Source organism: Xenopus laevis, chromosome 2L (assembly GCF_017654675.1).
Source record: "Xenopus laevis strain J_2021 chromosome 2L, Xenopus_laevis_v10.1, whole genome shotgun sequence".
Lineage (NCBI taxonomy): Eukaryota > Metazoa > Chordata > Amphibia > Anura > Pipidae > Xenopus > Xenopus laevis.
Window position 1 is genome coordinate 64,414,627 of NC_054373.1, and position 16,082 is coordinate 64,430,708.

Consider the following 16,082-nt stretch of genomic DNA (forward strand, 5'->3'; position numbering starts at 1 on the left):
GCCGGCACAGGAGCAAGGACTGGCTGGGAAGCCGGCACAGGAGCAAGGACTGGCTGGGAAGCCGGCACAGGAGCAAGGACTGGCTGGGAAGCCGGCACAGGAGCAAGGACTGGCTGGGAAGCCGGCACAGGAGCAAGGACTGGCTGGGAAGCCGGCACAGGAGCAAGGACTGGCTGGGAAGCCGGCACAGGAGCAAGGACTGGCTGGGAAGCCGGCACAGGAGCAAGGACTGGCTGGGAAGCCGGCACAGGAGCAAGGACTGGCTGGGAAGCCGGCACAGGAGCAAGGACTGGCTGGGAAGCCGGCACAGGAGAGAGGACTGGCTGGGGAAGCCGGCACAGGAGAGAGGACTGGCTGGGAAGCCGGCACAGGAGAGAGGACTGACTGGAGAGCCGGCACAGGAGAGAGGACTGACTGGAGAGCCGGCACCAAAGCTGGAGACTGGAGAGCCGGCACCAAAGCTGGAGACTGGAGAGCCGGCACCAAAGCTGGAGACTGGAGAGCCGGCACCAAAGCTGGAGACTGGAGAGCCGGCACCAAAGCTGGGAGACTGGAGAGCCGGCACAGGAGCAGGTGGCTGGAGAGCCGGCACAGGAGCAGGTGGCTGGAGAGCCGGCACAGGAGCAGGTGACTGAAGAGCCGGCACAGGAGCAGGTGACTGAAGAGCCGGCACAGGAGCAGGTGACTGAAGAGCCGGCACAGGAGCAGGTGACTGAAGAGCCGGCACAGGAGCAGGTGACTGAAGAGCCGGCACACGAGCAGGTGACTGAAGAGCCGGCACACGAGCAGGTGACTGAAGAGCCGGCACACGAGCAGGTGACTGAAGAGCCGGCACACGAGCAGGTGACTGAAGAGCCGGCACACGAGCAGGTGACTGAAGAGCCGGCACACGAGCAGGTGACTGAAGAGCCGGCACACGAGCTGGAGACTGGAGAGGGTGCTGGGAAACTGTAGAAAAACTAATAAACTGGGGTTCAGGTCTGAGAGAAAAAGAGGGTGACCTGGGTTTGGCAGCTGCCACAGGAGCAGAAGGTTGTGGAGGAGACAAGGGCCCAAAAACTGGAAGTGGCCGATCTGACACAGGCCAGATAGCGGTTTGTAGTTCATCTTCATCCGAGTCTAGATCCTCCCAGTCCTCATCGAAGGCTGAATCCTCCCACTCATCATCGGAGACAAAATCCTGCCAGACATCATCAGTGAAATGGATGGCGTCTTCTGCCTTACCCTCTCCATCCCAAGGGAGTTGCAGTTTAACAACAGAGTCAGAAGGCATGGAGGGCTTTCCCAAAGGCTTCCTGTAGTTGGGCTGAGTCATTCTGTAACGTTCACAACTAGGAACTGTTGTGACCGAGGATAGCCACTCCAAGGGGAGTGGATATGGTGGACGCCCAGGGGTGTAGCCATAGGTAATAGTAGGCAAAAACATGATGGTGATGAAGTTATAGCAGGTTTATTGCAGACGGAACACAGAAACACAAAAGGCAGGAACAAGCAGAATGGCTGATCGAGGAATCCACATGGTGAGGGAAAAAAGGGGAACACAGGAACAAAAGTACTCACTCAGGAAACAAGGTAACAAGGTTTTCAGGAACAAGACAAACAAGGTTTTCAAGGTTCAGGTTCAGATTCAGGTTCAGGTTCAGATTCAGATTCAGATTCCAAAATAGCAGGTCAGGAACAAACAGGATACAATCAATGACTCAGCACTGAGCAAAGCTCAGGGCGGGGTTTATAAAGGGAAGGTGATTAGGAAATGGGAAACACATGAGGGTAAACGAGGTGGGTGGAAAACACTGTGAACAGGCATATAACAGAAAACAATACACTCAATGGCTCAGGACCAGTCCCGAGAGCCCCCAGTGGCTCATGAGGTAAGTGCTACAATGAGCAGAACAGCACCACCAGAGTTCAAGTCCCGGGCTGATCCTGACATCTCTGCTGGGAGATCCTATAGTGAATGTTTTGGGCATTCCCCTACACATACTGTATATGTACTCAACAAAATTGACTTTGCAAGTATAATGCCTATTATTTTAAATTCCCAACCACTATAAATATGTTTAATGTAGAAACCTTTCAATACATTGGGTGCAGTTTAGACAAGGAGACATTCTTTCTCCAGTCAGACCCCAGAATGTCCAATGAGACCCATATCAAATATTTGCAGTAGAGTTCCCATAGCAATATGATGCTAGTGCAATATACTGAAAAGTCTCTGTCATTAAATATTTCTCCTTTAACAGGTGGCTATATTTATGTCAGGTGTTATCATAATTACAAGAAAAAGCAAGATCTACTAAAAAAACCACTATCCAGTATTATCATACTTACAAGAAAAAGCAAGATCAACTATTCTATTCTAATCTATTATCATGTTTTTTTTTTAATTCACTCCTAATGCTGTCTGTTCTGAGCAACAGAACAATTTATATTAAACATATAAACCCACAAAGAAGCAAGTGTTCTTTCAACTGTAAAAGTCAACAAAGGAATCAAAAAAAAAAAGTTGGCATATGACATATTGATGTTCAATACCATGGCCATGACCCACGGCTGTTAAGTATTTGCCATTAAAATAAAGTTATCCTTAGAAACAGTGAGTTTTAAAAGATTAATTTAACTCCAACTTATTGTAATTGTTCACTGGCAGGTGGTAAGCTGTCCATCCATGCTTATTTGTCATGTACAAATCTGGTGAGTTTTCTGTATGAGTCATTAGCCACCTAACAGTAATTTTCATACATTTCAGATATTTAGTAAACTGAATTTACATTGATTGCTCTTTTTCTTGCAATAATGCTCTCACTAGGTTCCCTTACTCACATCACTCTCTGGATCCTTTGCACAAATGTGGTCTTTCTCCACATCACATTTTACATTCATCTTAAATGTTTCCTCTTCTCTTCTTCTTCTTCTTCTATTGTATTTACAAAAGCAGCAGGGCCACCATCAGGGGAATAAAGCGGGCACTGTAATCTCTCCATGGGTTATGAGATTGAATGTACCCCATGTCTCTTAAATTGGGAAAATCTTTGTAACCAGCCAATGGAGATTCATAATCATAATAGACATGGCCAACACTTTACTGATGAATACTATGTAAACTACATGTGTTAATATTTTAATGGTTCAGAGGCTCTGTTCACTAAGGGGCCGATTCATGAAGCTCGAGTGAAGGATTCGAATGAAAAAAATTCGAATTTCGAAGTATTTTTTTGGTACTTCGACCATCGAATTGGTTAAATTCGTTCGAATTCGAACGAAATCGAACGAATCGAACGAAAAATCGTTCGACTATTCGACCGTTCGATAATCGAAGTACTTCCCCTTTAAAAAAAACTTCGACCCTTTACTTCGGCAGGTAAAACCTACCGAAGTCAATGTTAGCCTATGGGGAAGGCCCCCATAGGCTTGCCTGTGATTTTTTGATCGAAGGATTTTCCTTCGATCGTTGGATTAAAATCCTTCGAATCATTCGATTCGAAGGATTTAATCGTTCGATCGAACGAAAAATCCTTCGATCGAACGATCGCAGGATTAGCGCTAAATCCTTCGACTTCGATATTCGAAGTCGAAGGATTTCAATTCGAGGGTCGAATTTCGAAGTATTTTTAACTTCGAAATTCGACCCTTAATGAATCTGCCCCCTAGTATCACTTATTCACTAAGTAAATTCATTCAGCTTTGCTGATACTATGTGACATGTGACATTTGACTTTGTATGAGTCAAGGCCTCCTGTTTTATCTGGACAACTTCTCAATTTTGTTCATTTTGCTTTATACTCATACATTTCTATCCCACTAAGAGTTCTAACAGGGCTCCTTCAGATTATTGGCCTATGTTGACACATTGGCATGTTACCCTTCCTGAACTCAGGGTGATAGAGCCAACAGTAGGCCTCTATTATATTGGTTATACTAATGGTGAGATACTTTACAATTATTTTGTGACAAGGTTTCTAGTCTGATGCAGCCAAAAAAGTTTTTTCATATCCATCTGATCATCTATATCTGGCCATTTCCATTGGTGCTCAACAGCGTACAGTATACATACTGATTTGTATTTGTATGATTAGTAAATCATTGACTACATCTAAAACAAAATCTTTGTGCAGATTTTATTGTGTATTGTATTGTACTGTGTAAACTACGTGGGATGATATTTATACTGTATATCATATATATATATATATATATATATATATATATATATATATATATATATATATATCAAACAAAAAAGTCCAGACCACTTGCTTAATGAAATAAAAAAGATTTTTACCAAGCAAGAAATTGCAACGTTTCGAAGCTCCCGCTTCTTTATCAAGCATAAATGATTACAATGACATCACATTCTATATAGGGTCATAGGCATAAGTTCCGCCCACACACATATGTAGAATAATTAAACATAACCCCTTGGTATCACATAACATCACCCAGAATGAGCATAATTAAGCATTGCTGGCATAATTCTTATAAACATCAGGTTATGCATCAAGTAAATAGTAACAATTAAGTAACAATATCATATATTAGTTTTCACTCAGATTATCGAAACAATGTAACAAATAGGATATGTATTATCAATCAGTCCCAAAGTTACCCCATCTCACTCAATGGTTGTAACATACTCATATAAACGCATATAAATCATATTCTCTATTGAGTCCCTTTGGATGTAGTGTTTGTAGTGTATGGATCCAAAATTTCTCCCTTTTCTGGAGTTGCTGGAGTCTGTTGCCCCCCCCGGCGTGGGGGGGCAACAGACTCCAGCACAAGAAACCTCAAGGTTGCTACCGAATGCCGTGCTGCATGAAAGTGCGCCGGAACAGGTAATTTCAATACCTCCTTTCTGATAGTTGATTTGTGCTGGCTTATCCTGTCACGTATAGGTTGAATGGTCTCCCCTATGTAGGCCAGCCCGCAGGGACATTTCAGCATGTAAACCACATACTCAGTGTCACAAGTGTAATGATCTTGTATTTCGAATTTCCGCCCTGTGTGGGGATGGGTAAAGGCATTTGTACGTATGACGCTAGAACACTGATTGCATCTACCACAAGGGTACATGCCATTTCTCAGGGGTGCTAAAGTCCTCTGCGGGTTGGTCCGAGTGGTACCTAAATCTGCCTTAACAAGTCTGTCCCTCAGACTCCTTGGGCGCTTATACGACAGGAGAGGGGGTGTTTTAAATTCCAAAATATCAGGATAGGCTTTTTGCAGTAATGGCCAGTGTTTGTAGATAATATGATGTATCTTACGTGCACTTGGGTGATAAGTATGCACAAACGGTATACGTCTTTTTTGTGACACCTCTGGCACCTTTCCCTGTATAATGGAATCTTGATGAAGCTCTCTAACCCTTGCTACTTCCTGGTTAAGCATTGCATTCGGGTACCCCCTCTGTGTAAATTTAGTTGTCATCTCACTAAATTTACACAGAGGGGGTACCCGAATGCAATGCTTAACCAGGAAGTAGCAAGGGTTAGAGAGCTTCATCGAGATTCCATTATACAGGGAAAGGTGCCAGAGGTGTCACAAAAAAGACGTATACCGTTTGTGCATACTTATCACCCAAGTGCACGTAAGATACATCATATTATCTACAAACACTGGCCATTACTGCAAAAAGCCTATCCTGATATTTTGGAATTTAAAACACCCCCTCTCCTGTCGTATAAGCGCCCAAGGAGTCTGAGGGACAGACTTGTTAAGGCAGATTTAGGTACCACTCGGACCAACCCGCAGAGGACTTTAGCACCCCTGAGAAATGGCATGTACCCTTGTGGTAGATGCAATCAGTGTTCTAGCGTCATACTGTAACGATCGCCGCCCGGAGCAGGCCCAGGAGCTCCGGGCGGCGCGTCCTCTCCTGCCGGCGTCGCTCCCAAGATGGCGGCGCCCATGGCCGCCACGTGGGTAAGCGGCGCCGGCGCGATGACGTCAGTGCGCCGACGTCGGCGCAAGGACGTCAATGACGTCACTAAGGCGCCAAATTCAAATAAAAAGCCTGTTTAGACGCCAGGATGGCGCCCAAGTATAGGAAACCTTGCCCTAAGTATTTCCTGGGTTCCCTGTGTGCTAATATTCCTTATCCTGATCCTGATTATTATCCTTGACCCCTGCCTGGCCTTTGGACTTTGCTGTTATCTGCCTGCCCCTGAACTCTTGCCTGGATTCTGACTACTCTCTGGATTAACCCCTTGGACACCGCGACCTTGCACCCTCAAGAAGGCTTCCTCCTTGATCCCGACTACCTCCCTGGAGGGAGCTCCCGGCTCACTGACATTATACTTGGGCCATGGATCCTACTGAGGAAGCTACGCCTGATGTCGGACGAGCGCTCCGCGGACTGGCATCCCGCATGGAGGAATATGAAGCCCAGCAGTACCACATTGCACAGGCACTCGATACCCTTCTCTCCCGAGTGCCTCCAGCGCCTCCTGCTTCCCAAGCGGCTGCAAATCCTCCCTTGGCGGACGTCTCATCTAACACAGGTTTCTCGTCTGGTGAGCCTCGTATTCCGCCTCCTCCTCGCTTCAGTGGGGACCCACAGGCCTGCAGAGGTTTTGCTACACAGTGCCAGATCCAGTTCGAGTTTCAACCCTCGCACTTCCCCAATGAACGTTCCAAGGTGGGGTATGTAATGTCTCGTTTGGTGGGCAAACCGCTTGAGTGGGCAACATCTCTTTGGGAGAAGAATTCTCCACTGACTTTTGATGCCAAGGCTTTTCTGCAAACATTCCGTACTGTGTTTGATGCCCCGGGTCGGGTCACTAATGCTCCTTCTCGTCTCCTGCAACTCCGACAGGGAAACCGCAGCGTCAGTGACTATGCTATTGACTTTAGAACTTTGATGGCTGAAACTTCCTGGAATGACGATGCCTATAAGGCCGTATTCTATCAAGGTCTGTCTATTCGCATTAAAGATGATCTTGTCTCCAGGGAGTTCCCTGATCTGCTGGAAGATCTGATTGCACTGTCCATTAAGGTGGACACTCGTCTCAGAGAGCATCAAGTAGAGAGGGAGCATTGTAAACGATTTCAACCCGTGTTGGCACCTCGCTTCCAGAGACCTCTCTTGCAAACTCCAGCTGCTCAAGCTCCTCCTTCTCCTCCGGAGGAACCGATGCAGGTTGGAAGGGCTCGTCTCTCCGAACAAGAAAGACTCCGTAGACGAATGGCTGGCTTATGTCTGTATTGTGGCGGACAGTCTCATTTTGCGAATTCTTGTCCAGCGAAGCCCACGAGTTCTGTTCCCCGAGGTATATCTAGGGTAACACATGTAGGGGGCACTACTCCAAAGTCTCAAGAGAACACTCACAGGTTTCTCCTTCCTTTACAGATTCGCCTAGCCACTAAGACTATTGTTGGCTCTGCTTTCATTGACTCTGGAGCTGCTGGGAACTTCATGGACGCTCTGTTCGCCAAACACTTGGAAGTTCCCTTATTCCCATTGTCTACTCCTCTCCGAGTTACAGCCATTGACGACAGACCCCTGGAGGCTGAATTTATCTCCATGACGACTGGGGAATTGCCTGTGCAGGTTGGGACATTGCATAAAGAAAGACTTTCGTTCCTAATTATTTCCTGCCCATCCGTTCCAGTTGTGTTGGGTCTTCCTTGGCTGCGCCTGCATAATCCTTCCATTGATTGGTCCGCAGGACAGATTTCCCGTTGGAGCCCATTTTGCCAGCAGCACTGCCTTCCTGCTGAACCCCTCCGGAGGGTGAATATCTCTTTGTCTGATCTGAAGACTCTACCCCCCTTTTACAAGGAATTCGCTGATGTGTTCTGTAAGAAGTCTGCAGAATTCCTTCCTCCACATCGACAATACGATTGTCCTGTCGATCTCCTGCCTGGAACCATGCCCCCTAGAGGTCGTACTTATCCTCTCTCTCCAGCGGAGACCACTGCTATGAAGCAGTATATCCAAGAAAATCTTCAGCGGGGGTTTATTCGCCCTTCTACCTCTCCTGCCGGGGCTGGATTCTTCTTCGTGGAAAAGAAGGATGGAGGCCTTCGTCCTTGCATCGACTACCGGGGTCTTAATAAGATTACGGTTAAGAACCGGTATCCCTTGCCCTTGATTGCCGAACTCTTTGACCAATTGAAGGGGGCTAAAATCTTCACTAAGTTGGATCTCCGTGGGGCGTACAACCTCATTCGCATCCGTGAGGGTGATGAATGGAAGACGGCTTTCAACACTCGTGACGGGCACTATGAATATCTCGTTATGCCCTTTGGCCTTTGCAATGCCCCTGCCGTCTTCCAGGAGTTTGTTAACGATGTGTTCCGGGATCTCCTAGGAAGGTTCGTAGTCGTGTACCTGGACGACATCCTGATCTTTTCTAAAGACCTAGAAAGCCATCGCTCCCAGGTGAAGGAGGTACTCTCTCGTTTGAGGAAGAACTCTCTCTTCGCCAAGTTGGAGAAGTGCGTCTTCGAGGTGTCTAAGATCCCCTTCCTAGGATACATTATCTCTCCTGAGGGATTTGAGATGGATCCCGTGAAAGTGTCTGCCATCCAGGAGTGGCCTCTCCCGCTGTGTACCAAGGCAATCCAGAGATTTATCGGATTTGCTAATTACTATCGGCAGTTCATCCGGGGGTTCTCTTCCCGCATTGCACCTATCCTGGCCCTCATCCGGAAAGGGGGTAAACCCAGCTTGTGGCCTCCATCTGCCATTGATGCTTTTCAGTCCTTGAAAGAGGCCTTCACGTCCGCTTCTGTCCTCCGACACCCCAATCCTGAACTACCCTTCTGCATCGAAGTTGATGCTTCTGAAGTCGGAGCCATCCTGTCTCAGAGACACCCCGCTGATGGGAAGTTGCACCCCTGTGCTTATTTCTCCAAGAAGTTCTCGTCCGCAGAGCAGAACTACGATGTCGGGAACCGAGAACTCTTGGCTGTTAAACTCGCCCTTGAAGAATGGCGTCACCTCTTGGAGGGTTCTCTGATTCCTGTTCAGATTTACACCGATCATAAAAATCTCGAGTTCATCCAGTCCCTCAAGAGGCTAAACCCCAGACAGGCAAGGTGGGCTCTCTTCTTCTCTCGATTTAATTTTATCTTGACTTATCGCCCAGGCTCCAAGAATCGGAAGGCCGATGCCTTGTCTCGTAGCTTCACTCCGGTGGACCGCTCTCCTGAGAGACAAGAGCCAATCATCCCTCCAGTCAAGATTATTGCCTCCCTGTATCCACAGTTTGCCGAACAAATCCTGGCTGGTCAGTCTTCTGCTCCTTCCGGTACTCCCATTGGGATGGCATTTGTTCCTCCTGAGCTGCGTCTGCCTATCCTGCAACAGACCCATTGCTCCAGGCAAGCCGGACACCCTGGCCCAGCTAAAACTCTTGAACTCTTACGACGCCTGGTCTGGTGGCCTGATATCCGCAAAGATGTGAAAGACTTTGTTGCTGCTTGTAATGTTTGTGCCACATCTAAGTCAAGCCACTCCTGCCCCAGTGGGTTACTACAGCCCTTGCCAGTTCCTTCCCGTCCCTGGACCCACCTGTCCATGGACTTCATTGTCGAACTTCCTCCCTCCTGTGGGAACACGGTGATCTGGGTTGTCATTGATCGTTTCTCCAAAATGGCCCATTTCATCCCTCTGAAGAAGTTGCCCTCTGCGGTGGAGTTGTCCCAGCTATTTATCCAGTACATCTTCCGCCTGCATGGTTTCCCGGTGGAGATCGTCTCCGATAGAGGCACACAGTTTACTGCCAAGTTCTGGCGTTCCCTATGCAAAGACCTGGGAATTGTTCTTCAGTTTTCATCTGCATACCACCCGCAGATGAATGGGGCAGCTGAACGTGTCAACCAAGCCCTGGAACAGTTCTTGAGGAACCACGTTTCCCTTTGTCAAGATGATTGGTCTGATCTCCTCCCGTGGGCGGAATTTGCTCATAACAATGCCTGCCACACTTCCACTGGAAGGTCCCCATTTATGGCGGTGTATGGTCAACATCCTCAAGCCTTCCCACAAGACTTTGTGTTGTCCGATGTTCCGGCCGCTGATGACCATGCAGCCCACATGTCTGCTATTTGGGCCGCAACCAAGTCCAATCTGGAGAAGAGTGCTCTGGTTCTTAAGACGTTTGCAGATCGTAGACGTAGACCCTCTCCTCCCTACAAGGTCGGTGATAAAGTCTGGTTGTCTTCCAGGAACATTCGGTTGAAGGTACCATCTCCTAAGTTGGGTCCGAGGTTCGTAGGTCCTTTTTCCATCCTGGAGGTGATCAATCCTGTGGCTGTCAGACTTCAGCTTCCTCCTGAGATGCGAATTCCCAACGTGTTTCATGTCTCCTTGGTGAAACCCGCTACCTCCAACCGCTTTTCTGTTGTCCAGCCTCCTCCTCCTACTATCTCTGTGGATGGTCAACAAGAATATGAAGTGGAGAAGATCCTTGACTCCAGAATCTCCAGGGGGTCTCTTCAGTACCTCATCAAGTGGAAGGGCTTTGGCCCTGAAGAATGCTCCTGGGAAGGATACTCTGATGTCCATGCTCCTCGTCTGGTGAGGGAGTTCCATTCCAAGTTTCCCCAGAAGCCAAGTCCTGGTGGTCCGGAGGCCCCCCGTGAAGGGGGGGTACTGTAACGATCGCCGCCCGGAGCAGGCCCAGGAGCTCCGGGCGGCGCGTCCTCTCCTGCCGGCGTCGCTCCCAAGATGGCGGCGCCCATGGCCGCCACGTGGGTAAGCGGCGCCGGCGCGATGACGTCAGTGCGCCGACGTCGGCGCAAGGACGTCAATGACGTCACTAAGGCGCCAAATTCAAATAAAAAGCCTGTTTAGACGCCAGGATGGCGCCCAAGTATAGGAAACCTTGCCCTAAGTATTTCCTGGGTTCCCTGTGTGCTAATATTCCTTATCCTGATCCTGATTATTATCCTTGACCCCTGCCTGGCCTTTGGACTTTGCTGTTTTCTGCCTGCCCCTGAACTCTTGCCTGGATTCTGACTACTCTCTGGATTAACCCCTTGGACACCGCGACCTTGCACCCTCAAGAAGGCTTCCTCCTTGATCCCGACTACCTCCCTGGAGGGAGCTCCCGGCTCCCTGACACATACGTACAAATGCCTTTACCCATCCCCACACAGGGCGGAAATTCGAAATACAAGATCATTACACTTGTGACACTGAGTATGTGGCTTACATGCTGAAATGTCCCTGCGGGCTGGCCTACATAGGGGAGACCATTCAACCTATACGTGACAGGATAAGCCAGCACAAATCAACATCAGAAAGGAGGTATTGAAATTACCTGTTCCGGCGCACTTTCATGCAGCACGGCATTCGGTAGCAACCTTGAGGTTTCTTGTGCTGGAGTCTGTTGCCCCCCCACGCCGGGGGGGCAACAGACTCCAGCAACTCCCGAAAAGGGAGAAATTTTGGATCCATACACTACAAACACTACATCCAAAGGGACTCAATAGAGAATATGATTTATATGCGTTTATATGAGTATGTTACAACCATTGAGTGAGATGGGGTAACTTTGGGACTGATTGATAATACATATCCTATTTGTTACATTGTTTCGATAATCTGAGTGAAAACTAATATATGATATTGTTACTTAATTGTTACTATTTACTTGATGCATAACCTGATGTTTATAAGAATTATGCCAGCAATGCTTAATTATGCTCATTCTGGGTGATGTTATGTGATACCAAGGGGTTATGTTTAATTATTCTACATATGTGTGTGGGCGGAACTTATGCCTATGACCCTATATAGGATGTGATGTCATTGTAATCATTTATGCTTGATAAAGAAGCGGGAGCTTCGAAACGTTGCAATTTCTTGCTTGGTAAAAATCTTTTTTATTTCATTAAGCAAGTGGTCTGGACTTTTTTGTTTGATATATAATTTGTCCTATTTGGACTAAGTCACGGACGGGTCTGCACTCCACTCCATTTTGTACAAATATATATATATATATATATATATATATATATATATATATATATATATATATATATATATATATATATATATATAGGATGATATTTATATATTTTGCAACACTGATGCTATGCAGCATGCACATTTTTGACATTCGTTTATAAGAATGAGGTCTTCTGTATTATTTGGGCATCCCCTTTCATGTTAAACTGTTGTTCATCTGCAGCCTTGGTACCAAGTATTTCTTTCTAATTACTTGCCAGTAACACAGCTAGGGTGCTGCAGGTGCCCACTTGTACCACCTCTTTATCCACCTTACTGCCCTCCACATCTCCCTGCATCATCACCACTGCATTGATAGTCTCCCAACATGCACTGGTTTTGTCAGTAACTGATGACTATGTTTAAATGATGCATGTTTTGGTCAGTGCTATGTTTATCTCGAGGAAGGGCCCACAAAATTTTGACTTACATATAACAACAGACTGCTTGCCCAAATTTCCTGGTATACACCATCAAATGATGTGCTACACAGCCATTCACAAGTCTATTGGAGGGGGAGCGCCAAAGCATTATGAGAAGTCTCATATCTCGAAAGTGTGCACAAGACACCTGGAAGAAGCAGCAGTCAGGTATCTCAGAGAGCAGAGAGAAAGGGTCAAACTGGGTATGGGGGAGAGTGGTTGTGAACTGTTCTTGTTACTTACTGTTAAAGAATTGGAGACTATATAATAACTGTGATACTGCCAAGACATTTCCTAAAAATGTATTAAATAGATGTTTGTATTAGTTAGAACTGTGATCCCCAACCAGTGGCCCAGGAGCAACATGTTTCTCACCAACTCCTTGGGAGTTGCTCCAAAAGCAAAGTGCTTATTTTGGAATAGGCTTGGAGGCAAGTTTTAATTGCATAAAACAAGGATACTGCCAAGTAAAGCCTCTTGAAGGCTGCCATAGGGGCTACCACATGGCCAATCACAGCACTTATTTGGCATCCCCAGGGACTTTTTCATGCTTGTGTTGCTCCCCAACTCTTTTTACATTTGAATGTGGCTTTCGGGTAAAAAGGCTGGGGACCCCTGAGTTAGAACATGCCAGATAGGCTCCCTGAGATAACTTTGATTTGAGCTAGGCATGTAAAATGAACTTTACCCTTTAGATAAAAAAATACTGCTCAACTGCTATGTAGATTGGCATTGGTAAATATTCACCTTGGTCCCTTTAAGACAGAGGCACCAACCACCTCCAACAAGATCTCTTCTTCGGAGGTAGAAATGGTGGATACCTCTCTTTTTCAACCAGATAATATTACTAAGCTTATAAAAGCTGTTAAAGGTGCTATTGGAACTCAGGAGGGGCAGTTATTGGATAACCAGAAGCTTCATGATCAGTCTGGTAGGGAAAAAGTTTTTCCCTTACATCTGGTGCTAAAAGACTTAAGGGAATTTGAGTGGAAAAATCCGGATAAAGCACCAGTACTGAATAAAAGTCCTTGTTTCCCATTGATGAGCAAATCAAGATATGGGAAGCTCCTCCCATGGTGGATGTGGCCATAGCACGCCTCTCGAAGGCCACTACAATCCCGGTGGAGGATGGGTCAGGGCTTAAGGATCCCATGGACCAAAGAGCTGAATGTTTGCGGATTTATACCTCTGCTTAAGCCCAGTGCAAGCCACTGATTGCCACTACGGCATTATCTAGAGTCTTAAGGAGCTGGATTACACAACTAGAGGAAGATGTTGATTCCAAAGTTCCTAGGGATCAACTTTTAAAATTCCTGAAAGACATTATGTTAGCTTCAGAATTTTTATGTGACTCTTCCATTGAGTCGTTAAAACTAGCATCTAAGAATATGGCAAAAGAGGTCTCCAAATAGACTTGGACAGCCTAAATATGGTGAAAAGAACAAGGAAAAGTCCCAGCCCTACAGATCACGTGGTGGTTCATCGAGAGGCACAAGAGGTAGAGGTAAGTCTCTATCCTCAAATCGTAGATGGGACTTCTGACACCAGAGATCTTCCAGTGGGTAGAAGAATATTTTTTTTCTAGACCACTGGGTAACCTAGACTTCAGATCTGTGGGTGTTGCAACACAGTGTTTACAAAATAGAACTTTAAGATGTGCAGTCTTTCAATCATAGAACTGAAGGATGCTTAGCTGCATATTTCCAGCACACAGGAAGTTTTTAAGAATAGCTGTTTTTTTGGAAGGTCAGCTTCATCATTTTCAATCCGGGTTCTGCCCTTTGGCATCACTTCTGCCCCAAGGGTATTCACCAAGAATGTTGCCTCAGTTACGGCGGTTGTTCGTCAGGAGTGAATATGTTATAACTTATTTGGATGACTAGCTGCTCAGAACAGTTTTGGCTGCCCTCCTTCAGAAACATCAGAGTGTGCTACAGTACCTTGGATGTATTTTCAACAAGAAGTCATCGCAAATTCCTTCAAGACAAAAGCAGTTCTTGGGTATGGTCATCAACACAGAGATGATAATAGTTAAGTTGACCCCCCGGAGGACCTCCAAGATCATAGACCTTGTCAGTCACCTCAAGACACAGTTACCCATCTCCGTGAGAAAGTTGATGAAAGTTATAGGGCTAATGACGTCCTCCATAGTGCCTTTTTCATGGGCGAGACTGTACATGCGCCCTCTCCAGCAAGAAATACTGAGATGCTGGGACTGGTCAGAGATCTAGATTCCATTTAGATAATTTCTCAAGAAACGATAAATTCCCTAGATTGGTGGCTTCTTTTTAATGCCCTTGTGTTCTTCTCCAACCTAATCAAGAATCAGGCTATAAGGATATAGTCAGACAATTCAACCGTTGTCTCTAACCTGAACCGGCAGAGGGGAACCAGATCCCAATTTCTCCCGATGGAAGCTCAGAGAATCCTGTACTGGGCAAAGAAAATTGTATTTCTGCAATTTTCATCAGGGGGACAGAAAATCTTCTTGCAGATTGTCTAAGCAGAGAAATGTTGGATCTGAAGGAATGGTCCCTGAAGGAAGAAATATTCAGTGAATAAAGCTGGCCATAGACACAAAGATCTGATTGTACGAATCGAGGATTGGTAAGATTTTCGGACCGTGTGTGGAGAGTCCTGACATTTTTCGTCCCGCGGAGATCAGTTGTTTGGTCGATGCCGATAATATCTCTGCATGTATTGCCGATCGTACTATTTTCAGAGGGAGACTGTCACTAGCTTTTGTCGGACATAACTTTCGTACGATTGCTGTCAGGGGCAGAACATCGGCTGATCTGTTCTTTTGTACTTTATTTGATGGGGAAGTCCGATCGTACAATGATTCGTACGATCGGATCTTTATGTCTATGGCCAGCTTTAGTCAGACGCTGGGGACTTATGGAGGTAGATCTAATGGCAACAAGGAAGAAACTCCCCAAGTTCTGCTCTCTTTTTCAACCGGATCACCCATGGGTTCAAGACGCAATGGCAATCAGGTGGGATTTCAATCTAGCATATGTTTTTTCCCCCATACCCATGATCAGCAGGATCTTCCAGAAGATTCGCCTGGATCAAGCTTCAGTGATTGCCATTCTTCCATGCTGGCCAAAGAGAGTTTCCCAGTTAATGACAATGTGTCATGGGGACTATTAGGTTCTTCCCCAGATCAGGGACCTGATTTCTCAGAATCAGTTTTAATACCACCAGCTGAGTCATCTGAAGCTGACAGCATGGAAGTTGAAAGGCCCTTATTAATTTCATTGGGCCTTTCAGATAGAGTGGTCGATACACTGCTTTAGTCCAGAAAGCCAACAACTACCAGGCCTTATTCTAGAGTCTTTAAAGTCTTCCAGAGATGGTGTTCTTCGGAAGGAATAGAGGAAATAACCCCATCTCTTAATAATATACTTCTGCAGCAGGGATTAGACAAAAATGGAAGTCCAGGTACACTTGGGGGCATATTTATCAATGGTTGAATTTCAAATTGAAAAAACTTGGAAATTCAAAAAGACCATCGGCTAAACAGCAATGCGCCAGGTTTTAGATGGCGAATGGTTGAAGTCTGATTTTTAAAGAGACAGTACATTAAATTTTTTCAAATTCTAATCGAATTTGGACTATTCCCTAGTCGAAATACACAAAAAATTGCTTGAAATTAAAATTATTTTCATCCGAAAATTCACCTCGACCTTTGATAAGTCTGA